Source organism: Coturnix japonica, chromosome 6, assembly GCF_001577835.2.
Source record: "Coturnix japonica isolate 7356 chromosome 6, Coturnix japonica 2.1, whole genome shotgun sequence".
Taxonomy (NCBI): Eukaryota; Metazoa; Chordata; class Aves; order Galliformes; family Phasianidae; genus Coturnix; species Coturnix japonica.
The window spans coordinates 6593618-6606038 of record NC_029521.1 but is presented as its reverse complement, the minus strand read 5'-3'; the positions used below and the strand labels follow the sequence as shown (position 1 = coordinate 6606038).

Sequence of the window (12421 nt, the reverse complement as noted above, 5' to 3'; positions counted from 1 at the left end):
TTTAGAGACAACAGAATTCATTCTACCTTGCTGACCATATTCAAATGTAGAAGGCTATATATGGCCTGCAGAGGAGAAAAACAGTGGCGTGCCATATTACTGTACTGACGTAAACTAATCACAGGCATCAACAGTGACACTTTGACTTTTGCACTTAGTGCCACATTTTAAGCATATTTCCAGAACATTATCAAGTACAGAGTTCAGCAACCAGCAGCTCATCAAAATATGCCACTGCCAGACAAAGGAGGCTGGAGCTCAAACAACAACCCCAAACATGCACTTACCAGTTCACCTCTGACTCAGCACTATCTAAGCTATCCGGGCAAACAACTGGTAGGTAAGTGTGTGCCAGCAAAGCAGATTTTTGTTCTGAATCTAGCTAGTTTGGTACCCCCAGCACAGAAAGGAACTGTGCTCAACTCTGCCAAATCAAGTGAGAACTGAGGTGGCATAGCCCACTCCCTTTACTTTTATCTGAACTAGAAACCAGAACTGCAAGCTCTCTAAAAGGCATTGCAAAGCAATGGAGGGCACATGTGGTCTAGTAAAAATTTACTGCTCAAATAGCAATTGCCAGCCTTATATAGAGAAACACATAATGAGGAATTTTTTCCACAGACTATTTGCACAAATTCCTACAGTCCTTATAGAGATAGAAAGAGAAGACTGGGAAGAGCTGATGTGCAAAGTAAAGGGTCATTCTCAAAAATTCACAGAAGAAATTCCCACCTGTAATCTTTACATCAAAGTATCATGAAGTACACAGACTAGAGAACTTGTTCCTTGCAAATATGAACTCCATAGCAGTAGGTTCACATTTTTGCCTATTTAGTGACTGAAAGATTGTACATCAGATACAACAAAAAGTATCATTACATTATAAACCCATTTCTTCTCTTAAAGGGTTATGCCAACTAAAGAAACACAGCATTTTCTTCAGCATAATTCTGTGCTAATTATGAATACAGCTTTATCATAGTCATGAGTATCATAGAAAATAGCGTATTGTCAATACATAGGATCTGTAGGCTTAAAAAAAAAAAAAGTTGCTTTGTTAATCCACTTTTTTTTTCCCCCCCCTCATTTCTTTCCCCACATCCAGCATGTCTTCTTGCTGTAAGAGACTGAAACAAAACGTCATAACACAAGGCCTGTTAAAATCCTGTCACTCTGGCCCTCTACCAAGCCTAGCATGGTGCCAAGCCTATCAGCATATCATGGTACACATGACAAACCTTGTTCCTCATCTGGCAAGAGCAGAGAACATGCACAGCCACTGTGCTTAAAGAGAGTATACACCAAACAACTCTTATGCAAGTACACCTGATCCTTCCCCAACCAGCATAACAAAAAGTACTTATATAGCCTTGGTGAAGCACAAATACACAAGCTTCACATTGGTACATGATGACCATTTCTACTCATTCCCCCAAATTCCTAATATAGTAATAAAACAAAAACTGAAGCCTTATTCATTTCCTATGAAAATGGCATCTCTAGTAGGACAACAAAGTTAAAAGAGCTGAAAAAATTATTTAATAAAGCGAAAGAAATGATAAACATTCCTTGGAATGAAATAGACTTTCCTTTAAGATTTATGCCACTAAACAACCTAAGCTAGGCTAAAAAGTAAAATTGCATGCTAGTTAGCATACCACGTGCAGAGAAGCCTAGTATTGCTTTATAGACTGGCTTATGGTCAATAACTATGGGAATAGGTACATTTCAGCTGACATGCACAACTTCAGCTTAAAATATTACTGTTTTCTTTCAGTCATCTATATAGAAAGTTCATGGAAGTAAAGCAAACAAAAAAAATGGAGGCTATATTTAAAGGCAAAAAAGCATCTCTTGTAATGAATGTTTAAGAACCTCTTAGCTCTTCTGGTTTTGATCAACATGAACGGTTTATAAACCACTCTTAAAACCGACATAGCAAACAAATCACATCAGACAATAATACAACACACCACTGAGCTGTAGCAAATGATTTCCCTTAGGGTTAGGATTTGTCATGTGTCCTGAAAAGAACAAATACATGTCTCTGCTAAAATAAACTAACTTTTCAAAATTCAGTTTCCTACGTGTACACAAAGCTTTCATTTTTGAAGCAAGGTTTTACTTTCTTCTTGGTTTACATGTAGATATGACTTTCAACAAGTATTAGTAAGAACTGAGCAATTTCAGACTCCACAGACGATGATCTGGCTGTGTAACAACCGTATAAGCTATTAGAAGCTGAGAAGTCCTAGATTTATGATTAACAATTAAATGTAAGTTACGTCACAGGAGAGGCACCTTATGCAATCTTCTTACATAATTTACCATACATGGTATCCATTCTAATGTGAGTTATAAGTCATCCATGAGTAAGTCCTGAAGAATTAGAGGAAGCTGTAAACAACACGCAGGGCAGTGTGACAGTGTGTGTTTGTGGTGTGAGTGAGTGACTTGGTATTAATCTTTGTTTCCAGCTGTTAAGTATAATAAACCTTCAGACTTTCAGATTGATATAAACTCTTACATTGCTGAAATGATCAACAGGTCTTCCAGCCAAATTCCTTGTAAACCACTGACCTTGTTAGTGCTTGCTGCAGAAAGCTACTATGAATACACTCATAGCTTATGATAGTAGAATGATGGATTTCTGACAAAGCTGGGGTCCAGCACAATCACAACCAGGTTTAATCATGTAAGTCACTTCCTACGTGTATGACCTCACTAGATGATTATCTTCCATGACTTCTCATTTTTTCCTCAAGTACAACTACTTTTATCTTACATACATAAGGTTTCTCACACATTCAAATGAGGACTGCATTCAAAGCAGTAGTTTTCATGATATTGTTACTGGTATTCTTAGGAAGTTACAATCTACACTTCCTGGAACTGAGCATTATGACAGAGTGCAATCAGAGGTAGACAAAAGAAAAAGTCTGCTAAACGCAACAGTTATGTCAGTGGTTTTCCAAGTGTCTTTTAAATAGAAGATTTGATGAAGAACAAATCATGCTTTGGGGACTAGGATAAGACAACAAATATTTGCCATCAGAAACAAACCCAGTAAATGCATGTTTCAGTAAATATGGGCATCACAAATAAAAGGGCAAAGCTTTGTTATTTGCTTCTCTTGAAACAGTTGAACAACTCCCAAATCCTATCCATTGGAGAGCACATTCCTACAGCCACCTTCCACTCACAAGTCTGTGCTCTTCAGTTTTGGGCACTTTTTGAATTACAAACACAATGGCAGTGAGAACATTTTATTTAACTCTGCATACAAAAGGTGATCTACATGTTACATTGTTATGTCTAGTATATAATACATATTAAACACCATACAGACAAACTAGATCTTACCAGTTAAAACTAGCAGGCAGGCTACCATAGCTCTACAATAGCTTTTTAATGGAAAGAAAAGCCAAAGCTGGTTCAAGTCACCTTGCTCTCTTCATCAATAACAGTATTAGTTCAGACATCTCTTTTCACATCAGACATATCAGAAACCAGGGTCTCCCTTGATACCAGGAGTTCTGGTTCAATAAAGCCATCAGATTAAATTGGTCACTGACCAATTTGCTCTCTGGGATGCTTCAAGCATCCTTAAGTTTTCTGAATCTGGCTATTAGTGATCCTTGTTGTACAGAGGAAATTTTCAAAAGGTGTGGATCTGCCACAGTAGCCTCTTTTGCCATCTCCTTCAATGGCCCTCTTCAATTGCAAATGGCAGCATGAACTCTTGGCTAGTACAGATCACAAGGACTAAAGCTGCTACCATGTGTGCTGGTGACCAGCCTGGTATGGGACAGCCACAGGTCAGCTGTCACAAAGTGGAACTTCCTACCAGCCTCAACCTGACCATCTTGTTACTCTACTGTAGCATTTGTGTTAAGATGACAATGACCAGATCTGCTTTATACTCAGCTAAATTTAATCAAGGTAGGTGGAATTAGCAGAATACAGTGATAGAAATCTGCACACAAAGTGTGCCATTGCTAGTGTTTTTTCCAGGAAGCAAATGAGCCTCTTTGCGTGGATCTAATTTTGCTTTACATAATTACTTCAAATGCAGTGTTGTGGCTGAAGTTGTCTGCTACAGCTACACACTGTATTTCACAAAACAAATTCTGATCTGATAGTACAGCTCAGTGTAACTCACTGACATGATTTTCTATATTGTTTCCCTTAAAGACTTATTGCAGTTGTGATCTTCTGGTGTGTCCACTTGCACAAGAGTATGTAGTCAAACTACAAATTAATACAGCAGGATATTCCAGGTTAACAGATATAGAACTGTGCTATTAAATACATACACACATGCATGTAAAGAATAACAGAGCCAGACAAATAGGATAAAACCTCAGAATCACAGCCAGAAGCTAACAACTCTATTAGTATAAGGAACACACTACCAGGTCCTGGGATGAAAGAAAGTAATGTGACCACATCCAACATTCTTGGATGAACTGCCTGTTCACTAGGGCAGAGAAAAATATTGTCATCTTAAGTCCTAAAAGGAATTAGACACAACATGTGAATCTCAGGAAAAGTATATGTTTTCTTCCTCTCAGTCTTACACTTCTGTTCCTCCTTGCATTCTAAAGGCAGCAGTTTATCTGAGTAAGACAGTATTCCACTCACTCTGTCAAAGTAATCACATTTTTCATATATAAATGGTCTTTGTGAATCTAACTGAAGGATTATGCTTTAGCATTAATAATTACACAAGTGAGTGTCTGGGTAAGGCTACTAAAGGTACAGGGCATAAGCGTGTTGCTATGCAAGTCCTGAACGTCTAAGATATTTACTTAGCTTTATCTAGACCAATAACACTGGGAAAAAAAATAAGGTTGATAAGAGATCCCAACAGCCACAAATGATTCCTGACCTATTACCGCAACACTTCTTTCTTCATCACTCTCAGGCAGGTTCTTTCTAGGTAAGATTTTTTTGCCCACGATCACAAAGTACAAGATGTGTAAGTAAGGCATAATCAAATTAGATGGTGTTTTATAGAGTAACATTTGCAGGAGAAAAAAAATAGAATTTCAAATATAACTTCAACCCTATGAAGTCAAATTGCCATGTTCAGTCTGGATTCTTCAGCACTGCCTTATGTATGTATTTTCATATGGGGTAGAGCAATAATAGCTCCACCAGAGAGATTTAAGGCTTAATGAGAAATTCATTATAAGAAAATTTCCCAACATAAAAAATGGGGTCACCTGAGCTGAGTGAAAGCAATAGCAGAATTTGAAAGAATGGTTATGAACTTACAGTGCCTTAATTTTGAGATACTAAATTTGAAACCTCTTGAAAGGACCGGATTTTAAAAGGACAGGTGTTCCACGCTCTTCAGAAAGACGGCTCCATGACTACCAGTAAAGGCAGTGAGTCTGTAAATCTTGGAAAAGGTGCATTACTCCCAGAATGAATATTATTTGCATTAAGGAAAAATGTCCAAAAAAGGACATTTTGCATGAGGCTTTTGAAACCCCTGCCAGCACATGCTGAACACGTTTGCTTTTAATGGTAGTACAGGAAGAGGCAGCTGATGACTATAAAATCCTAAATTAAATTTTATGTAAGATACCTTTATCAGATGCCAGAAGATTCTGTATATAGAGGAAACACTTTCATCAGATCTACCTTAGAATACAGCACAGCTATAGCAGACTAGACTTATACATAGGCAGATTATGTTATTTTCCTAGTCAGTTTATAGCTGATTTCCGCTATGCTGCACCCAATTATTATGTGCAATTAAATTTTAAAATGTGCAATTAGGGGCCTCTCTCTGTGATGTCAAAGTTGCTAAAAAGGCAGGCAGTTTATTGGAGGGTGGGGAGGGGCAGGGCAGGTTGAGAGGTGCAAACCACATTAATGTGTTTCTAAGATAAATTGCATTTACATTTACACAGTGTCTGGTGCACAGTGACCTTGGAGCCTCGCTATTCTCTCAGTGACTGTCTGTCATGAAAGCAGAAGTACTCAGGTAGCAGTGCTCTCTGCTGCAGCACACTAGAAAGCAATAATAGTCATCTTTTTATCATATGCAATGGCCTAGACATTCAGTGAATGTAAGAATGTAAAAAAGCTTCCCTGCCTCTCAGCTTATGGCTTCAACTCATTTCTTTTAGCTACTGTACAGTGATACCTGTACAGAAAGCAGTGGTGGGACTGACTATAAAGGGCCAATGAAAATACTTTCTGATCAGCTAAGCCCTAAGCACCATGTAGAAAAGAATTTTAAAAATCAGTTAATTATCATCTTTGAATTATCAAAACATTGGCTATATTACTTATAGGCACCTCAGTTCTGGACACATTTCAGCATTTTTCTGCAGGGAAAACAATGTTTTCCTTCCTGTTAAAGTCACTTGCTTTATTACCTCCATCATTCCAACTTAATGAAAAAGTCTTTACACCCCTCCTCTTGGGAGCACTGAAAGTTTAGCACTGAAAATTGTANNNATAGAATACAGCCAAGCTCCAGGCTTTCTCTATCCACCTGCTATCTTATGAAAAGTGTGGACAGAAGGGTTTTGGGTCCCAGCTCCCACCCCTTACCTTCCCAAACACTTGGGCAAACACTCAGCAGATCTGCAGGTCTGCCAGGGAACCAGCTGCAAACAAGAATCAGATCCAAGTTGTTTTGGTTTTGATTTTGGTGGCTATTTTTTTGGTTTCCCCCCCCCCCTCCACTGTAACAAAGACACTTAACAACTTCTCCTGCACCTTCCCCCTTTCTTTTTGGGTCCCCACAACTGACAGCTCTTTTGTCTGATTAGGATAACACTGGGACTGATTGCACAAGATTCACCTGTGTACCAGACAAAATGTTTAACCTTTCCTTCACCCACACACCCTGAGACACATGATCTTCTTCAGTCACTCTGTGATTCACAAATAGGGAAAAAGTAACTGGTAAGGCAGCAGAGTAGTGGATTTAAAATGTACTGAAGTGTTCCATTTGCAGGCATTGGTAAACAGTAAACACCTTATTTATAATACACTGTATTTTACCTTTAACCCACAGAGACTTTATCTCTTTTCTAAATTCTTAAAAAACTAATGTCTTCATTTATTTACACTAGCAAACGCTTTGTTAGGGATGCTGTCCTGCAAAGTCAGGTAGGGCTGAGAAAACACCTTAATTGTGTATCAGCATAAAGAAAGATACTTACAATAGGCCAGCTATTCCCACAGAACATGGTGAAGAAGTCTGTACCACACACACAAGCAGGAAACCCCCACACTGCCCCAGAACTGAAAGCAGGGTAACCACATCAGCCTAAGAAAACATTTAAGCCAATAAGTCCATGGAAATATTCTTGATGATAATCTAAACAGTCTAGGAGACAGACAAAAAACAGGCTTTAGTTTGGAAGACCCAATCTGTTACGCAGGGGAGATGAAAAAACATATTTTAACAGAAACCAGGCTAGTGAGAAAAGAATCCCTTGAAAACCAATTGGTCTTACAGCATGACCATTTCTTCATATGCACACAGCCAGTCTCATTCTAATGCCTAGCAAATCTCAGTCACTGAAGATCCCAACTGTAGGGAAAATGTTGGTCACATTGCAGATGCTGCTAGATCCCCAAGAAATGCTATTGCAAACTTGGATCTTTCTCAGTTCTACTACTCACAGAATACAACAGAAATGCAAACAGACAAGGTACCCCAACAGAGTCACAAAAGTGCTCTTACTCTCTTTCCTCATAGCCTTCTAATCACAAAAAAGCAGCCTTATTATCCAAAACTGTGATACAACAGTCTACCATAGTTCAGCCCTACTGAAAACAAAAAGTTCTCAAGAATACTCATCTCATACTAAACAAAAACAATGTACATCACAATTTCTCAGATTTATACTGATTCAAGTCACAGGCTTTTTTTGCATTGACTCATTCTGCTATTTAAAAGCAGATACGAATCTATACTATTTTCACTACACAGTCAGCAGTGCTCTTTGCTTTTACTTCTCAGCAGAATCAATTATCAATGAATAATTAAAGAGTGCTTAAAAGCCCAAAAATACAGACTAAAAACTGCAATACTTCCAGATGAATGTATGTGCTTTATTAATCATTTTTACCGTGGGCAAACACAAATTATTTCTTAGTTTTTTTCCTAATGACCCAGATTAATACCATACTTGGCCCTTACAAAATAATGCAGAAAGCTAATCACATCAATAAGGCTACAGAATTTTTTAGAGATTTTTCTATCCTCAAAGACCAACAGAGTAAAAAAGAAAGACATAACTCCTGCAAATTAAGTCTGAAATTTCAAGAGAACCTTGCTTCTAACTCTGGTTTTTGATACTTTTTTTAACCCACTATACTTTTTCTCCTTGCGTCTAGGAAACACAACATGTAACAGTACAAGTGTTACTTAACAGAACAGATGACAGGATGTATTGCTATATTATTTTCCAAAGAGCCAAAACAGATGCAGAAATGGAATGGGAGAAGAAGCTTCATACAACCAAAAGTACTGATACTGATTTCATACTTCTATTTACTCACCAGATTAATTCCTTGTAAATGCTTAGATCCCAGTAACGTAGTGCTTGACCTGCTGATGAGAAGAAAACTCTCAAAGGCCACACTCACAAAACAGCTTCTTCACCATAACTAGCAAGCACAGCTATAAACTTAAAAACATTTTCACAGCACAAAGTCTCTATACCCTACAGGCTCTACTTTAGTAACAGGGTTGCCAGATACAGTGTTGTGGCATGATGAAAAGCATTAAATCAACAGCAGGGTAGTAAGGGCTGCAGCAAGCACAGATAAGCTCAAGTGTACCAACTAACCATAGACAGAAAAAACAAGGAGAGAACCTACTTACCCTCAAAAGACCCCAGATAAGCAGGGATCACCAGTAAATTTCTCTTGCTTCCACTGCCAACCCTTAAATGAGGTCTGGGAAGGGGCAGATCCTGGTTCCACCCCTTCCAGTCACTCAGCTTCACTGCTTGCACCTGAGCTCCCCTGGGTTGGCCCTGTCTCCCCACCAGGTGCTCCATCACTGGTTTGAGCCATGACTTAGTATTTCTACTACACCAGACCTTCATCTCTGAGGTCTCGCTGCTTACTTTAAGACTCACTGACACCCTTATCTCACATCTCAGTATTTCTACTTAGAGAAAATTGGGAACAGGTGAGCTTTATGAAGATAATTTGAAACAGTTACTCTTAGCAGATCTAGACACTGCCATGCTCTCCTATGTTACTTTGCTCTTTAAAAATTCGTAGTCAGATTTAGTTTTACAATTTCCCTTCCCATTAAAAATACTTGTAAACTGTGTGTATTAATCAAAAGGAAACATTTGTGCTTGGAGGCTGAATGGGAAACTGGTAATCACAGCCTGAACCCGTGATTAATCAGCTGAGGCAACTGTCATTCAGCTGTGGGAGCACAGGTGAGGGTAATTCAGTTATGCTCCCAGAAGGGGTGGAGCTTGACTCCACCTCTTCTAGACTTCATTTAAGGGCTGACCACCACTAAGGCAGCATCTCTTGGAGTTTGCACTTCTGTGTTTTCTAGTGAGACTGAAAGCTTCTGTTCTGGTGAGTTTTTCCTATAGATAACCTTTTGTATGTTTATTGCTATTCTTCTTGCATTATTACTCCTTTTGTAGCACTTCTACCTTACAGAGGCCTACTAGACAAGGAACTAAGAAACAGAACGTTCACAACATGCTACAATGTAATGAGCAAAAATTTTTTAGAAATATGTCACTAAGTGTATTGAATACTTAAAAAAAACCATAACAAACTAGCTTATGCTTTCTGAACTGCACAAAAGTATAAAAATGATATTCAAAAGTTCAGTGAATAATGAGTGTACATTTTAAGCTTTGTATAGATAAAAAACAAAAGTACTGTCACTGATACTTATAATCATACAGGTTGAACCACATACTTCAGAGTAAACACAAACTCTTCATAAAGTGCCATAAATGTGCTTCAGTGCATGAAAAGAGCTAGCTGTCAAATTACAAGAGCACTGCTTATGCTAACTCTTCTGTGCTTTTTTTTTTGTTTCAGAAAGCCTGAATTTTCCATAAAAAACAAACAAACAAAAAAAAAAAAGCAGAAAACTTTCTTGAGTTCAGCATCAAAAGCCCTCAGTAATTATTTGCTAACAAAAAACAGGGTATTACAAAAACAAAGAATAATTATCAATATTGTCCTTTTAGGTATCTGTATCCATTTTCATGTGCTTATCATACTCTGAGATATTGGATGGTATTGCTTTTCCAGCACTCTAGTACAGAAAAAACTTGGCTTATTTTGGCCAAAGATCTTTGGAGCTGTGAGACATATTTGTCAGGACAGAAACCAAATCACATTTCACATCCATAGTTGCTTGTTTTAACTAGCAAACAGGATAAATGGGGGCACAAGGGAGCAAGCATGGCAGCTCCAATGTGTGCTCCAGAGCTCTTTTACAGCAAGCAGTACTTGAACTGACATGTGTAGTCACTAGAAAAATGATGCTTTTATTAGAGTGATACCTTTATGAGAGACTCCCATGCTTTCTACTGAACAGAGGTCTGGCCTTTGGCGATAGGGAATGGGGAAAATTCTCATCTTCCTCACTTCTTTCAGGTTAGGAGTGAAGGCATACAAAGCAATCGGACATTTGTATAGCAATAAACCTAGAAAGAAAGAGACAAAACTATATTTTTCTTTGAAACTGACTGGTCCCTGGAAGAATGTGCAGAGGCGAACAAGTAATTTGATTAATCTCAGTTTTCAGCTACCCAGCATTTAATTCACAAAGGGTCTACTTCCCACTAGTTGCAACTGATTGCTTATTCTTTGTTAAGCAGAATAAAACCATGCTGTTCTGGTTTGGTAGCATTTCACACTTCCTGCATGGTAAAAGGTTATGGTGAATTGTTGCTGAGAACCAAACCCAGATAGTCTTTCAGGCCTTGGTTAGTTGTATTGGGGATTTGCTAGGAACACAGCTACACTGGTACAAATCCTCTGTATTGGCAGTCAGCAGTCCACAGTGGTTTCAAGCAGAGGTTAAATTGTGCAACTCAGGCTAAGCAGGCTCTGTGAACATGGTGCTTTTACCAGATGTTGCAGGAGCACACCAACCCATACAAATGGGGAGACTTCTTTTCTATACTAAATCCATCCCTGAACTCTGTGTTTATAGTGTAGGAAAAAGGATGGGATAGGATACGATAGGATAGAAATTTTTTTTTTTATCAGTTATAGCTCTTGGTTTTACATCTGAACTCAAGGATGGATAATCTTCAGTTAATTTAACACCTTACATTATTTTATTATCTTTTCTTCCTGAATCAATTGGGTTTTCTAATGGGGTCATATTAGTTTTACTTGCTGAATTTTGTACTTTCCAGAAGACTAGTTAGGTGTGCCTAAATGTATTAATTGATCATGTTTTATTAAACCACAGAAATTAATGAAGGAAAGGGTTTCTCTCTGTTCTTCTTCTATAACACTATTGTTCCTTCTGGTGTTTTTTTGAGTGTATTCTTCATAGGTTTGTCCAATCAGGTTATAAGATTTTGTTACTGAACAAGAAAGAGCTGTAAGAAAACACCACTTTGAATGATGCTGGATAAACAGAAACCATCTGTCAAAGTACAGCTAGTAGGATTTTATTTCTAAGAACTACTAGACTTCAGGAATTCTGTTGTCACTTCAATCCTTCTACTTCTGCGACCTAAAGCAATGAGAGATTTAGGAAAACTTGCCAAAATTGTGGATGGATCCCTTCTGCTTGACTTTGTGTATTATAGATTTGGTACTTCTCCAACCTAACTATTTCTGCTTGGGCTAAAATATTTCACTGTTACTACAATTTGCCAGTGAATTTTTTCCTTCTCATGTGTTTTGCAAGTCAGTGTCTTTATCCAGCCAAATCTCTTCAAGGCTTACACATTTTTCTGGTGCAATCACTGAATGATTCACTGTGGTCATTGCTTCAGTGTTAGAATATTAGCTTATAAAGATGATCTAAACCTTCAGCAAAATTTTATAACGTGCCTTCTGAGGTTTCATTCAGCTGTTGGTCTGCTCACAATGCTGTGACACATGGACTTGCTGAAACCTTGTGAGGAAAAAATCACCTCTCACTTCTTTGGAATGATTTGTTAAATTACAGCTGCAAGATATCACAAGGCTTTCTAAGAAAGGCTTGAGTAGATGAATCACTGTGATTCTGATGTCTTTTGGGAGTTATGGCCAGTACAATCTTTGCCACACAGAGATGTGGAGAGCAGGAATTCTACTTACCCTAACATCAAATAACAGGGGATGGAAATAGAAGCCAGGTATGGGTGCAGCCTGTGGGATGTTATGGGCACAGTCAGAATACTTGACAATGAGATACCACTGTCTGATGCCTGTTACTGATTTG

The 12421-nt window shown here is 38.2% G+C and overlaps 1 long non-coding RNA gene across 1 annotated transcript in view; it reads right to left on the bottom strand.

Moving 5' to 3' along the window:
- Positions 1-8592, bottom strand: part of LOC107315659 — a 46377-nt gene extending 37785 nt beyond the window's left edge. The window contains exon 1 of the long non-coding RNA XR_001556006.2: positions 8539-8592. This is a non-coding gene — a long non-coding RNA (uncharacterized LOC107315659). The remainder of the gene's footprint in view (positions 1-8538) is intronic.
- Between the last annotated feature and the right edge of the window lie 3829 nt (positions 8593-12421).